Source organism: Arachis stenosperma, chromosome 5 (genome assembly GCF_014773155.1).
Source record: "Arachis stenosperma cultivar V10309 chromosome 5, arast.V10309.gnm1.PFL2, whole genome shotgun sequence".
Taxonomy (NCBI): Eukaryota; Viridiplantae; Streptophyta; class Magnoliopsida; order Fabales; family Fabaceae; genus Arachis; species Arachis stenosperma.
In genome coordinates this window covers 113681879-113699221 of record NC_080381.1, presented here as the reverse complement: position 1 = coordinate 113699221, position 17343 = coordinate 113681879, and the positions used below count along the sequence as shown (strand labels likewise).

The 17343-nt window shown below is 35.8% G+C and overlaps 1 pseudogene; it reads right to left on the bottom strand.

Annotated features, from left to right (window-relative positions):
• Positions 1 to 252: 252 nt before the first annotated feature.
• The window catches only part of LOC130978999 (kunitz-type trypsin inhibitor-like 2 protein), a 61564-nt pseudogene continuing 44473 nt past the window's right edge, over positions 253 to 17343 (bottom strand).

Genomic DNA, 17343 nt, shown 5'->3' with positions numbered 1-17343 from the left:
AAAACTTTTTCAATATAAACAATTTTTATTGGTCGTACCAATAATTAACTTTTCTAAACAAAATTTATGAACTTATGATAAACCTACTTTCATATGCAAGAAAGGGACTCATAGAAAAAGTTATTATATTTATTAAATGTGTTCGATATATAGTGAACACTTTTGCAACAAGATTCTTCTTGCAACTGTATACATCACAAGAAAAATTATGATGATTATTCATTCAACCCTACTTTTACATGCATATTCAAATTAAACTACAGACCTAATTCCATTATTGTAAGAACTAGACTCTATGAACACAACATCAAAAGGTTCACCATTAGTGAGATACAAACGCCTTCCACCTTCACCATTCTTATTAAACCTTCCAATATCCACACAATTTGATTCATAACAGAACGCAAGCTTGTACCCGAATCTGGCCCTTTTAATGGTAAATGTTCCTACGATAACATGCAGGTCATCAGGATCATGGTCCTCGGGACCACCAATGCCCACACAAGCTTTCTCGATTTCATTGTCAAAAAGGAGAATCCACTTGGAAGATTCTACGCATTTTGGCTTCTTTGTGAACTCTATTTCCAGGGGAGTATTCTCGTAAATCTCGAGGGTACTTATTCCGTAAATTTCATAGGGATGCCGTTGACAACTTCAGAATAATCTTGAAGGACAGTAACTAGACACGTTGACTTTCCGGTTGTGCCGAGCTTCACTCTGCCGCCGGGTGGGCCGGCTACAGATGGCAAGATAAACTACACCACATCCGACAGATAGCAGCGGTTATTTGTAGAATTAGCAGTGGTTTTTAACCGTTGTCAAACGGATAGCAGCGATTGATAAATTTGCTGAAAGATAGTGTGCAGCTAAACTCTTAGCAACGGTTATAAATAACCGCTGGTACAACCGCTGCTAGATGGTATTTTACAGCGGAATTATTTTACAGCGGTTTCATCCACTACTAAATTGTGAAAATATGATTTAAGGGAGATTGCAGCAGTTGTCAACCGCTGCAAAATATCATACGTTTACTAATCCTGTTATGAATATAGCAGCGGATTAAAACCGCTGCCAAATGTCGAGTAACACTTTTTAAAAAAAAAAAACAGAATTTATAATAAAATATGACACCTCTTTTATTCTTTATATGTTCATCCACTCAATTGCGTTAATTTATTAAAAAAAGCAACAGCCAATCCAAAAATAACACACGAAATAAAACATAATTAATTTTGCAAAGGTGAATCATTATAATGATAATTTGCATTCAGTGCATCCATTACTGTAAACTACAAATAAAGTCAACAAAATAAAAAACTACAAATAAATATCTCAAAAGTCATTATGAAAGTAAATAATAAAAGGGTATTCCGCTTCCTACACTGATAAGTTAAATCATTAGTGCCCACACATCATTTTGAATGGGATGAGGTTGGTGCACCTCTCAAAGAATCCAAATCCGCAGCTATTTCAGGTGGCAAATTACCTCCTTGCTGCTGGATTACGTATGTCAACAAATTTCCCATTGTCTATATTTTTGCCTTCCCTTTAGCTGCCTCTGTCTGCATTCTCTGTCTTTTTGCCTTTTCCTCTGCTGCTGCTGCCTTGAGTTCTGCTGCCTCCGCCTTGAGTTTCACAATCTCCATCTGATACTCCTCAATCTGTACACCGTAGTCCGACTGCTCTGAAATATGACGAAAACACCGACTTGGACATGTACCAATACCGAGTCTACAAACTCTTCCTGGGTGCTCCTTGCCAAGCACTTGTGCAAGAGAATCATTCTGTGAAAATTTCTTGCTAGAGGGGTCTTGGCTCTCAATAAGTTCAATTGCTTCCTGCAAACATGTGAGGTCCGGATTTACACTAATCTAAATTCAATGATAGTAATTGCAAAGGGAGATTTGAAAAAGTAATGAACATAATTTACCCCAACCAAACGCGCTTCTTTATTCATATAATTTCCATTCTTTTTTTATGACTTATGGTCCATCCCTCTCCTCTCCCAATAGGCCTTCCCTATCGTTGCTCCTATAACACTCATCAACACACATTTTTATTAAAGACAACACTGTATTACCAGACACACGTCAACATTCTTAAACTAAAGTTAAATTAATTACTTCTTGGTGCCTCTTTCTTGCCATCGTTTTAGAACCTCCGGTGTGTGTGTATTGTTGCTTTGAACGATTAACGGCATTTATTCTACACTTCTCCTACACACAAAATGAAGAAAAATAAATGTTATCGGGATAAATTACTACACTGTTAATGATTTGCCAAATCAGCCTTGAGGGTACAATTTCAGGAAACAAAAAAATGATAAGGTGATGAACTTTTGGGTAGTAGTTTTTCCACTATCATAATAAATTCATCATAGTTAGGAGTAATTCATTACCATTTAAAATCACATACAATGACATTTCAACTACATATTGGTTACCTTCGTGTCATCGTCCAACCGATATTGAAGAAACTTTTTCCAATGATTTGCCTCTATTCCTGTTGGCTTACGCCTGATGTTTTTCTCAAAAGTTAGTTCTTCGTCATAAACCTTATGGAACAAATGATTTCTTGAATTCCTCCAGCAGCTTCCTATTCTTTGTACGATTCCCCGCTTTATCCACCCTCTTTTATCGTCCTCATAGTGGAAGACTCGCTACAAGAAGTTCAGATCAAAAGACAACATATAATAATTAACCACCTCTAACAGACTTATGTATTATCAAAAGACATACTTTATGACATCAACAATTTTTGACAACCAAAATTCACAGTAGTCAACTACAAGAAAACCCAACATGCACTATCCTTCTCTAATTTACCAGACTAAAACAAATAAAATAGAAAACCAAAGAAATCCACCTACTAAAGGAGAGTTGCATCACCAAAAAAACAGCATCCCCATAGAAAGGAAACAATGAAATAATGTCTCAAGACAAAATTAAAACCACATAAACATTCAAAATATCAAACTTTGGACGGTAACATAATCAACTTGTGCAAATGTGGTCCAAATTTATTTTCCTTAGACATTTTCAAATAACCGAAAATCATAAATAATAGCTAGTCACTCTCTAATTAATAGCAGTAGGAATAGCTTTAACATTCTCATGAGGTTTATAAGTTTTATCATTAATATTGTTAGTATTATTACTACAGTTATTAGTTACATTGCTATACATGAAGGATCAGATTAATTGGGGATTAAGCTATATAATTATATACTGCAATTTAAACTATACAAAAGATTCCTTAGAAATTTATCGAATATTCTATAAAAATCCGTATGGTCGATTTCATGTGTGTGCGTCTTAATCTTTCCTTCTATTGTTCATTTAATATGTAAAAAAATAGCAATTTATACCGAGCATCGATAACGCCTTACTTTATCAAGCAAAAGGGTAAACATTACCTTAACCTGGTCATACGCATGCTCCTTGGAAGCCTTGCTCATTGTCTTCCAACTCTTTGCACAAATTGGTAATTGTTGAAAATCAGACCCCATTGTCCCCAATAACCCGCTCAATAAGCCCGCTGCCTGACCAACTTGTTACAACTCTCTGTTATGGTGTAGAATGATCTTCTTTCCAGAAGGAAGTGCTAATGCCTCCTTAACAGTCAGCTCCATAGAAGAGATCACACCATTTTCTAACAGCAATGAACAAACTTCAAATGCTATTTTACTAAGAGAGTATAATGCACGGAAAAGAATAATTACATTTACTAAGAAGCAAGCATCAGAAGAATACCTATGACATCAACAACCAAATAATCAGTGTCCTTTTTTTTGCTGTTGGCATTGCCTTGACGTTCAGCTTCATGTGCGGCAAACATGTTATCTAGATGGTCATCAAATGACTCGATCTCATCCGCCTCCGGGTCATAGTCTGCGTCTTCTGAATGGTCATCTACACCTTCATGTGAATCCGGTGGATGCTTTCTATTTGTCGCAGGAGCTCGAGTGTCCCCAATGTCACCTGACGAATCCAGCCGTGTTTCATTGCGAGGTGGTCGAAAGGGTACAGCGTTAACACGGGATTGTCGAGCACCGTTGCCTGAACGCGGTGGTGGAGGGGCTCTTGCACGTCGCTGTGCACTTGAAGTACCTGCTCCCGTATCATGTGTTCCATCCGTTTGCTAAAAACAAAGTAGTTAGAACATCAATTTATTTTATTCGATTTTCCCACAAATTATATTGAAGAAGTGTATACACTAAAAGGCAAATGAACATTTTAAATAAGTGGTGCATGAAATAACTCACCGAATTAGCGTGGGTTTGACTATTAGGACCAGCTACAATTTCGGCTGCATTACTAACGGTGTACCGAGGTTTTCTTGGCATTTGATTATTCCTTTACCAACACAAGGTCATTAGAGAACCAGCAATAGAACGACAATGGAAAACCAAATAGTGCAAAATGAATATACCAATTATATCAATCAAGTTTCAAACAACATTTAAGGCATTATATAGCAATTTTGTTGCTGAATAATAATAAATAAATGAAATTAAATAATCAATTCAAAGTTTGTTATCAACTTTCAAAGGTGCTAATAAAGGAGACAAACTCGGTGGTGTTAAAGACGACATTGGCAACAACTTTTCATCCCCAACAAACATTTGACTAAGTAAAATGAGAAATTAATGTAACCTTAGCAAATTGAGCATTAAAGAAGTTGTTAAATAGAAACTTTTGAGATGTAAATATCTATCGTATTAAATTTTCCCTGAACTAGTCATGCCCAGTGTTGAGGCTGTAAACCAAAGATTGGGGGTAAGACTCATTAAAAATTGATACTTATTCAACCTTTCTATAGCAACAACTTTTTCAGGTATCTCTAATTAATTTTGTAAATGTTGAAAACGTCTGATTGGTACGTAACAGGTCTATCTTGCATGTAAAGAAGCAGATCATCAATAACCAAAGGTAGAAAAATTCAGTATCATAACATTTGGGTAGGAGTCGCCATGGTTTGGATTTTCAAAAATCCAAACAAGATCCACTTTAGAACCAATTTTATGGTTCATGATACCAAACTGGAACCGGATTAAAAAGAGCCACAGGTTTAATACGGGTTTGAAGAAACAAAAACCTATTTCATAGCGGGTTTAATATTTAAATCTGGTGTCATTTATTAACCAGATGTTAAATCCAGTTTTTTAATATCGAAATTAAAAATCCAATTTTAAATCTGGTTTTAAAATATCCAAATTTAAAATCTGGTTTTATTTTTAACATCAAATTTTAATACCAGATTTTTTAACCAAAAAGCCAGTTTTAATCAAAGTATGGTTTTTTTATCCCTCCCTGTCCAAACCAGAAGAACAACCAAAGCCAACAAAAGAACAACAAAGCTTCTAATTAGCTTATAATTTTCATGTGGACTGAATTTAAAAAAAAAATCCAGATCAACATCAACAAAAAGGGACAGCAACATTTCAGATCTCGAGGTAAACAAAAAGCATCAAAGGACGTAAACAAAAAAGTGAGCAGAAAAAAAAAAACACAGAACAATAAAATCTTCGAGGCAATGGATGAATGAATAACAATAACAAAATCATATCTTGTTCCTAAAGGTAAAAACACAATCACAATCAACGCAGATTAATAGTTGGAGAAAGAACTAATTTTCAAAATCAGATAATCAAAATGCAGCTCAACCTCAAGAATCCCAGCAGCAATATGTCAACAATATATCAGATAAGCGAACAAACTGCAATTCAAACTCAAGAATATCATGATTGTATGATGAACATAATTCTAAACAGCAATGTTTACGCACAATCCAGTTGAATCGGTAAGCATATGGCAGCAAAATCAGCATCGATATAGTGGATAAATAGGATCACACAATCTCAATAATTACAGCAACAACCATAAGTCCATTTTCAATATATAGGTCCAAAATATGAACTTCTCTTGTAACGACTTCAGTAGAGATAGAAAAGTACTGGTCCATTTATAATAACATTATTTTTTTTTGGTCTCATTTATTCAGAGTTCAAATAATACAATTTAAATTTGAAAAGGGTTCGAATTCTGGGTTAGACTGAGGGAGAGTGTGTATGTTCTGTAAGACCAAAAAAATAGAGAGAGACAAATATATAAAAGACATTAATAGATAAAAATAAATAAGTAAATAAATTGGGGAGGAGAATTTTAGCCACAAAAGTGTTTGCCTCAGGTTAATTCAAAGATGAATGACGAAATTTGAGAAGTTGGGCCCAAGTGTGTTCGCTCCAAAATCAAATAATTAACCAAATTATTCAAACTTAGTAAAATTAAACAGGAAAATGGACCAGAATCTGGAAGAATAGAACTAGAACAGGGCAAAAAGAAAGGGGACAGGGGTGTTGCAGCGGCGGTGGATGGAGGATGCAAATACAGGCGGTGGTGGACGAAATTGTGATCCTCAAAGTTGGTCTCTTTGTACTTGTATGAAATTTAAATATTGGCTCTATCAAGAATACCCCAAAGAGATCATGGTATGATGAATTGGGATCTTAATAATCCCTGGTAATGGCACCAACAGCTTAGTGTTGTTGTTGGACCAAAAGAGTAACAGGCACTGTTAGAGAATCTCACAACTCCGTTCAACTAACCAGCAAGTGTACTGGGTCGTCCAAGTAATACCTTACGTGAGTAAGGGTCGATCCCACGGAGATTGTTGGTATGAAGCAAGCTATGGTCACCTTGTAAATCTCAGTTAGGCGGATTAAATTGGTTTATGATAAGTTCGAAAATTAATAATAAACAGAAAATAAAATAGGATAGAAATACTTATGTGAATCAATAGTGGGAATTTCAGATAGGCGTATGGAGATGCTGTGCTCCTCTTGAATCTCTACTTTCTTATTACATTCATCCAATTTCTTCTTACTCCTTTCCATGGCAAGCTGTATGTAGGGCATCACCGTTGTCAATGGCTACATTCCATCCTCTCAGTGAAAATGGTCCTATGCTCTGTCACAGCACGGCTAATCATCTGTCGGTTCTCAATCAGGTTGGAATAGAATCCCTTGATTCTTTTGCGTCTGTCACTAACGCCCAGCCTTCAGGAGTTTGAAGCTTGTCACAGTCATTCAATCCCGGAATCCTACTCGGAATACCACAGACAAGGTTAGACTTTTCGGATTCCCATGAATGCCGCCATCTATCTAGCTTATACCACGAAGATTCTGTTGGGGAATCTAAGAGATATGCGCCCGGCCTAAGGTAGAACGGAAGTGGTTGTCAGTCACGCGCGTTCATAGGTGAGAATGATGATGAGTGTCACGGATCATCACATTCATCAAGTTGAAGTGCAACGAATATCTTAGAATAGGAATAAAAGAGAATTGAATAGAAAATAATAGTAATTGCATTGAAACTTGAGGTACAGCAGAGCTTCACACCCTTAATCTATGGTGTGTAGAAACTCCACCGTTGAAAATATATAAGTGAAAGGTTCAGGCATGGCCGAATGGCCAGCCCCCATGGTCTAAGGACTAGGCGTCCAGAGATGTCTAATACACTAGTAAAAAGTCCTATTTATAATAAACTAGCTACTAGGGTTTACATGAGTAAGTAATTGATGCATAAATCCACTTCCAGGGCCCACTTGGTGTATATTTGGGCTGAGCTTGATCTATCCACGAGTTGAGGCTTCTTTTAGAGTTGAATGCCAAGTTGTAACGTGTTTTGGGCGTTCAACTCTGGGTCATGACGTGTTTCTGGCGTTTGACTCCAGACAGCAACATGGAACTGGCGTTGAGCGCCAGTTTACGTCATCTAATCCCGAATAAAGTATGGATTATTATATATTGCTGGAAAGCTCTAGATGTCTACTTTCCAACGCCGTTGAGAGCGCGCTATTTGGAGTTCTGTAGCTCCAGAAAATCCATTTCGAGTACAGGGAGGTCAGATTCCAACAGCATCAACAGTCCTTTGTCAGCCTCCTTATCAGAGTTTTGCTCATGTCCCTCAATTTCAGCCAGAAATTACCTGAAATCACAGAAAAACACACAAACTCATAGTAAAGTCCAGAAATGTGAATTTAACATAAAAACTAATGAAAACATCCCTAAAAGTAGCTTGAACTTACTAAAAACTACCTAAAAACAATGCCAAAAAGCGTATAAATTATCCGCTCATCAGGCGGCAGGCGCCGGTGTGCTAGAACTGTGTTGGAACTCTGTGGAAAGAACAGAATCTAGCAATTCCTGCTTTGTAGTGCTTGTGCTATAACTGCTTGTTCTGCTTGTGCTGGAAATCCGTGAAAAGAAGATAAAAATTTTTTGAATGAACAATTTGGAGAATAAAAATGATAACAACGTGACCCATTCCTTATCTTTGTTGTTTGGAACTATGTTGCAGTAACAACATAAAAACATTATGAAAAAGAGCTCATGCAAAAGACGAAAATCTGTTACATAGGAGAAATCATCATCAAACTAATCATCAATTGAAGAAAGATATAAACAATATAAACTAATTACATGAGAGTGAAAAAGGAACAATGATGGAAAATTTAGTAACCTTAAGTGACTGGACAGAAATTATAAAACCAAAAATCACGGTTTCGTTATCACTTCAACCCTTTGGTTAAATTTAAGAGCCTTCTTCTCAATGATTAAAAGGACATGATTATTGTGCAGAGGAATAAGCTCAGTATTCGTGCAAAATCTATCTAAAATAAGAATTATAAAGTGGTTCGGGGTGAAGGAAGCGCAGAGTAGGTTATGAAGAGGGGAGACACTGAATGCTAAAATATTTGGTGGTTTTTGAAATCCTAACAACTTCATCTCAATCAGATTTTCCGGCTTTTACTTAACTATCTTATTTGATTTCAAATTTTGCTAAAACGTTGGGTGGTTTTTTGAAATCCTAACAACTTCATCTCAATGAGATTTTTTGGCTTTTACTTAACTATCTTATTTGATTTCAAATTTTGCTAAAATATTGGGTGGTTTTTTGAAATCCTAACAACTTCATCTCAATCAGATTTTTCGGCATTTACTTAACTAGCTTATTTGATTTCAAATTTAAATTTTTTTGTTATTTGAGTTGAGTAGCCCGTTTCTCCTACTACTTATTTTAACATTTTATTTAATCAAGTTATCCTTCTATTTAATTATTTGTAACTGAAAAAAAAGCCTTGTTTTCAAAAATAGACTGTAAATCCGGAGAATATAGGCAAATTCGTTTTTTCTTTTACTTATCTTCAAAACAGACTTGATAATATCTTATATTTTAAATGAGTTTGGTCGACTATATAATAACAGATTTCACTTAAGTATAATTGTAAACTCATTATCTCCACTCTTCTTCTTATAAAATTTTAGGTTCCAACAACAGTCGTCTGTGGGTTTCATCAATTTCCAACTACACATTCTTCCAGGTACCACCATTTTCATTGTTAAACACTAATCTCCTTTCCAATTGTTATAATCAAGGTTTTGTTGTACTTAATTTTCCAAGTAATTCAAAATCTCATTACTAGAGTTATTTAACTATTTCTTTTCATTCGTATGACAATATTGCTTGTTTTTTCCTATTAGCTCTGGTTTCGTCTTTAAGATTAATTGCTATGCTTCAAACTAACTCTTTAAACTCTATACCCCGAAACTCGTTAGTTATTAGGTGCTTCATCTAAATTTTTAAATAGGTTTCTTAAATTTCTCCTACACAATAAGAAAACTCCAAATGTATTTAAATTTATCGCATCGTCTCAAAGTTATTTTTGCCAAAAAATTTTAACATGGAAAGCTTTATTGCAATAATGCTAGTCAGTGTGTAGGTCCTCAGAGAGCTAATCAGTAGAAACATTCAAATAAAAAAAATTACAACACAGCAACAACACAAAAAAGTTTCAAAAGAACATTTAAAACACAACAACAACACAACACCTATAGGAATATTGAAAACAAAGCAACACAGAAAGAAATATCTAACAATCAGCATTCTCGGGTGCTCTAAATTGAACGTGTATGCTTAAATTGCCAAAGGGTAAGTTTCACTTGGAGATTGAAGAACACCTAAACAAAGGAAACTTCAATAACAGCTTAAATCCAAATTCACAATCCCTTTAAATTTAAGCAACAAGCAACTTGAGAACTAAAGCAAGCTTAACAAGGTTCAACAATGAACTAAAGCAGTAATTTTTAGATAGTTTAACTAAGAAAAATCAGCAAATCATACAACCAATCAATCCAAAATAAAACCAAAACTATAATACACAACAGAAGCAAATTTAACTAATGATTTAAAATTTCAATCTCAGTAGCATTGACAGAATAAAAAAAATTGAACATTGCATAAAGGAAAAGATAGAAAAAAATTGAATACAGCAGAATACTCAAAGTCAACATACATTTGATTAATCATATAAGAAACAAAATAAAAAATTTAAAAAATTAAAAAAAACAAGAAGGGCAGAAGAAATGAAGTCTGAAGAACAAAATGCCAGAACCAAAAATGAAAAGTTGAAAACAATGCCAGAAAGTAGAAACCCAGAACTTACCCGCGACGTGAGTGACCCGCGACGTGAGTGAACAGCGACGGTGAGTGACCTGCGACGGTGACTGGCCCGCGACGAGCAGATACGGTTAGGAAGAGAAGAGTGGCGGCGGCTGGGGGAGCTGACAGTGGTTAGTGGGGCAGTGGCTGGGGGCTAATGTGGGCGGCGCTCTTTTCTCCCCTAGGTTAAGCAACTAGGGATTTTGGTTTCTATGAGAGAGTGAGACAGATGGGAGAGGGGTCGGGTGTTTTAGGGGGTGGGGTTTTCTTTTTTTTCTTTATTTAGAGAATCGGTCTTTTGATAAACCTGACTGGTTCAGTCGGTTCACCTAATTATCTTATATTATTGTGATATAATATAATCATATTAAATTAATTTTAGTGATAAAACTGTTTGAAAAAATTTTGATGAATTTCTTAAATGTTTTGGACATTATTTTATATGTACTTACTATGTTACATCTTTTTGATACACTTTTCAGAATATTTTGTCGGCTTATAAACATATAGTGCGTAATTATTTATGTGTTCTTGTTGTCGGCTTGCAATTTTTCTTGAGGTTTTTTTCTTTTATTTTGAATTTATTCATCTTAAGTCACCAAAAAAAATTATTAACAAATATATGAAATTATATATTATCCAAACAATTAGGTTTAAAATTTTAAAATTTTAAATTATATTTATTTAAATTTTAAACATTTAAATTATAGTTATTTATATGTTACATAACTTGAGTAAAACATGTTATTATTAATAAAAAATTGAGAGACTAATTTAAATAAATAAGTATATACATATACGTATTAGCAATTTAAAATATTATTTAAATATATGTTCTAAATATTCGAATGACTTAATTAAAGTAAAAACTTAAAGTTTAACTAGAACATAAATTCCATTTAATTCAAATTATATTATATTAGATCAACATAATTTGAAAACTAAATTTAAAATAGCACGGTACAAATCAAGCATTTGCATAAAATTTATTTATGTGTGTTTTTTGGTGTACAATAGATATGGACAAAACCTGAATTCTTAAGCCACGAGATAGCATAGAATATAGACGAGGACTTAATAAGTTCCTAGACTTTGCATTTGCAAATGCATCGTCAGATAACATGATAAAGTGTCCATGCCCTCAATGTGGGTTTCAATTTATGCAAACAAGAAAGGATGCGTACGACCACGACCACCTGTTGATAAAGCCTTTTCCTCCTGGATATAATTTGTGGTTGTGTCATGGTGAAAAAGTAGCTGAGGATATATCTACTGGCACACCGATACTTGAGAAAGTTACAACCGAGAGAAATCCATATCTTCAAATGGTGCATGAGGCATTTAACTTCACAATGCCTCCTAGAGGTGAGGAGACCACAAAAGGGGATCCTGTAGAAGACGATGATCTGGAGTTTTCGTACTTGTACGATGGTCCAAGTCGCGAGGCAAAGGATTTTACCGATCTTCTTGCGGATGGAGCGGAGGAATTATATCCCGGCTGCTCGAAATACTCAAAGTTGTCTTTTCTGGTGAAACTGTATCACATTAAGTGTATGTGCGGGGTGAGTGACAAGGCTACGTCGATGATCTTAGACTTATTGCGGGATGCATTCGAGCAAGCCAAATTCCCATCCACTTTCTATGAAGCAAAGAAAACTATACAAAAGTTGGGGATTGAATACAAAAAGGTTGATGCATGCCCGAATGATTGCATGTTGTATCGGGGTGATGATGAAGATGCTACCAAATGCAAGCAGTGTGGGACTTCACGATGGAAGCAAAAAACACGAAAGGGTTCCGTTACGAAACTCAAAATACCGATCAGGAAGAACGGAAAGCCTCTCCCAGCAAAAAACTCTCCGTTACTTTCCTCTTATACCACGACTACAACGGTTATTCATGTGTAGCAAGACTTCAACTGACATGGTATGGCATAAAGAGTCTGATAATAATGATGGGTACTTGAGGCATCTAAGGGACGCTGAAGCATGGAAAGAATTTGATGCAAAGTATCCATGTTTTTCCAACTATCTGCACAATATTCGTTTAGCTTTAGCTAGTGACAGATTTAATCCTTTCAGAAATATGAGTACGAAGTATTCCATTTGGCCTGTGATTCTTATTCCGTACAATCTTCCTCCATGATTTTGCATGAAACAAACATCTTTTATCCTATCTATGATTATTCCCGGTCCTAAAATGCCAGGTAATGACATAGATGTATATCTGGAGCCCTTGGTGGATGAGTTGAAGCAATTGTGGGATGGTGTTGAAACTTATGATGCTAATAAGAGGACCACTTTCAAGATGCGTGTGGCGCTAATGTGGACTATTAGCAATTTTCCGGGGTTGGAAAATTTATCTGGATGGAACATGTACAGTGGGTTAGCATGTCCGAACTGTAATGTGGACGCTAAGCCTCAGCGACTAACATTCAGTCGAAAATGGTGTTACATGGGACATCGCCGCTTCTTGACTTAGAGCCATAAATATAGACTAGACCGTAGTCGATTTGACGGACAAGCTGAAAGCAGGGATCTACCAAAGAAGTTTTCTGGAATAGATGTCTTAAGGCAACAGTGTAGCATGCAAGTATTGTTTGGGAAGAACTCATCTCTGACAGCCAAAAGAAGACGCATTGGTGAAGATGCATATCAAGATGAGTCATATTAGAAAAAGAGGAGTGTGTTCTTTGATCTCCCGTACTGGAAGGATCACATGTTGCGTCATAACCTTGACGTGATGCACATAGAGAAAAATATTTGTGACAATGTGGTCTTCATGATCTTAAATGATAGAGTCAAATCAAAAGATAATCTTAAAACTCGCAAAGATTTACAAAGCATGGGCATAAGGCCTAAATTGTGGCCAGACGAAGGTGGTAAATATCCTTCAGCAATCTTCACAATGTCAAATCCATAGAAGGATGTATTCCTGAATACTCTACAGAACGTGGTCTTTCCAAATGGTTACTCGAGCAATATTGCTCGTTGTGTTGACATCCGGCAGCGCAAGTTATATGGGTTGAAGAGTCACGACTGCCACATTCTAATGGAACAATTACTTCCAATTTTGGTGAAGAATGCATTACCAAGTCCGGTATCGACTGTGATTGCGAATCTGTCCTCATTTTTTCGAGAACTCTGTGGAAAGGCTGTAAATCCTATGCAGCTTGGTGCCCTTCAAAATCATGTTGTGCAAACTCTGTGTCAGATGGAAATGATTTTTCCTCCATCCTTCTTCACTGTCATAGTTCACCTTACAGTGCATCTCGTTGATGACCTAAAACTTGGTGGCCCAGTATATTATCGGTGGATGTATCCAATAGAAAGGTTAGCTTGCTACTGAATGCATTTAAGACCTTTTTTTTCAATTTTGTTACGTATTTACTAAGCGTTATGTCGACTTTATGTAAAAGGAACTTAGGACGATTGAAGCAATACGTGCGTAACATGGCACAAGCAGAAGGCTCAATTGCGGAGGGCTATTTATCCGAGGAGATTTTGACATTCTGCTCCAGATATTTGGATAATATTGAGACTAGAATCAACCGACCAGCGCGAGTTGACGATCAACCTATGGATATTACAAACAATACAGGAAGTACTATGTTCCCAGAAATTGGAAAAGCTTCAAGGGCTGTTTCACATTTTGTACTAACCCCAATGGAAGGAGATTAGGCACACCGTCATGTGCTAGTCAATTGCGAGGCCGTTGCTCCATTTATTGAGTAAGTATGCACATGTAATCATTAAGCACGAATATAACCCATTTCAAACACTCAGTCTTTGGACTAATTTCTTGTTATGTCATAAAGTACATTTAAGGAAGAAACCAAGCAAAAATTACGGGATCAAACAAGGTCGCAATCTAAGATAGACCGTGTTGTGCATGCAGAATTTTCTCGTCGATTCAAGCGTGAGGTTCGTAGAAATTTAAGCTGACCACCTTATTTGTGACTTATTTTTTATATATTATGAATTATAATATTTAATACGAACAAACTATAATTTATGGTGCTAGGTTCGAATGTACAGTACTGTATATTCGAAAGGAATGAAGTTGCTGGCATGTGGTCCCATGCTTCAGGCAAGACGTTTTGGGGCGTACAACGTCAATGGGTACAAGTTTAGAACTATCACAAAGGAAGACGTGCTGAAAACACAAAATAGTGGAGTTTATGTCTCATCTAATACAAGAAGTTATGCCAGCATACGTGACAATAGAGTGGCTATTGGTAGTGTTCCATATTATGGAAAAATTGTGGACATAATCGAACTGAACTACAGCTGCCATTTCATAGTGGTTTTGTTCAGATGTATTTGGGCTGATATAACTACGGGCAGAGGAATCAAACAAGACCATCTGGACCTTACCAGCGTTAATTTCACTCGTCCAATTCACACCGGTGATCGAGAAGAGGATGAACCGTATATGTTGGTATCAAAAGCCAATCTCGTGTACTATGTACGTGATGAAGTAGATCAAGAATGGAGTGTAGTGGTTCATGTGAAACCACGAGACTTGTATGACATAGGAGGAGAGAATGAAGAAGTTGAAGCTACTTTTTCTCCACAGCCCGGGGTGAACATGTCAGCAGCAGGTGACATCAATGATTTACAATTGACAAGGGATGATGATATAGAAGACCCAACAGAAGATGTTTCTGATAACATCGATCATGTGGCATTGTGAAAATATGGCAAAACATGTACATCATTCATAGAACATCTGTGTGTGTCTAATAATTTTAACAGTGTTTATGATGTATGCAGTTTGCTGGTAACAATAATCTCACTTTTCGTCTTTGAATTAAGTTTTCATTTCAAGTTGAATTTCATGAATACACCAGTTCCTTATTTCTTCCAACGATTTTTTGCTTTTCAAAGTTAGTTGTCAAGACTTTGTTGTTCTCATCATCATTGCTATTGTTCTTAACCTCCAATAAAGAAAATTATACATCGAGTAAATTATCTTGAATTATAGTATTGTTATCATTGACAAATATAGTTAATATAAAATGGTGTTGTAACAGGAGAAATAAAAAAGGAGGATTTCTCATCATGCTGTGCAGGCACAACATTTGCTAACGAAATAGCTATGACCTCTCCATTCTCTTCATTGGAACATGCAATTGCTGTTGCCAGAGACATATGGTCACGTAAGTTGAATGTTAGGTCTTGGTTGGAGGCTATATCATGACGATCTTATTCTAATGAATACTTGGAAATGGCGAACAAAGCTACTGTGCAGGTCCGTTCATAAGCCGTACCCTTAAACACTTGACTTAAACATTATTTGAATGATAAGTATTTTAAGTTGCTATATGCTTACAACATTTATCCAGTGATAGTTGTTACGTTCATGCTAAAATTTTTTAGGAACTTCATGAATGGGGATCAAGGTACGAGGAAAAATTTGGCTATGTTTTTGTGATATTTGTAGCTGGTAGGACATCTGAAGACATACTTGCTGAATTAAAGGTTGGAAATAAATTTCTAGCACAGAAAGTGAATTACAGAGACACAATATGCTTTACAAAATAGACCATCAATTATACATTTTATTATGGTGTAGATGCACTTTAATAACTCGCATGGTGTTGAGTTGGAGATTGCTTCAAAAAAGGAATTGAAGTATATAGAACGTGCTATCAGAGAGCTTCTTTCCAAGAAATCTGTCCAAACTACCGACGAATGAGTCGGTAATAGTTAATTTTGTATTTGTTAATTTTGAAAGTCATCTTTCCATAATTTTGTAATTTTTTTCCTTAATAACTATAATGACTCGGAAGTTATCATTCTTTTAATTAAGTACATTTATATGTTGTTTGTTGCATGTTCATATATTCAGTGTCAGCTGAATATTCAGGCGAAATAGTTGCTGACATTCTAGATGGAGCAGACACTGATTCAGAAGACGATTTAGATGCTATCTCCTCCGGTGGAAATGACATCTCTAGAGATGTTGAGCTTAATAAGGTTCCAGAAGAAGACAATGAAACTTTAAACACCCAACATAGAGAAGATGTCGTACATGCTGCAAAAAGGGGTTTCGATCTGAACAAGTTGCCATGGTTTGGAGATGACTTATCAGATCCGTTATCACGTCACTATAGCGCTTTTTTGAGAGAGTATTTCTGGCCAGGTCAATACGATGTTTGATGGTGTTTTTGTGGAAAAATGAATTTCCAACACACATATCCAACCGGCAAGTATACCGGGTCGCATCAAGTAGTAATAACTCACTTAGAGTGAGGTCGATCCCACAGGGATTGATGGATCAAGCAACTTTAGTGGGTGATTAGTTTAGTCAAGCTAACATTGAATGAATTGTGTGAAGTTGAGCAACAGAATGTAAATTTGCAGGGAATTTAAATTGCAGAAAGTAAAGTGGCAGGAAACTTAAAGAGCAAGAAAAGTAGATTGACAAAATCTTAAATGACAAGAAATGTAAATTGCATCAAATGTAAAGGGGGATGGGGTGCTGGAAATTAAATGAGAGCAGTAGATCCAAGCTTAGAACAATTGCAAAGAAATTAAATTGCAGGAAAAGTAAATTCATGGTCACAGTAGCTTAAATGTAAATTGCAGAAGAACACAAGTGCAGGAAATTAAATTGGGAGCAATGAGATGCAACAAAGAGACATAGATCATTTCTCAAGTCTTAAAGTGAAATTAACAATTTCAATGAAACAGTAAAAACAGAAGGAAAGCCAAGAGCTCAATTGCTCACTTGATCAAGACAGAAACAAAATTCAACTCAATTGTGAAATTCAGAAAAGAAATTCAAGATCTCAGGGAATCAATGAGACTAGAGAACAAGTCTAGATCTCAAGCCC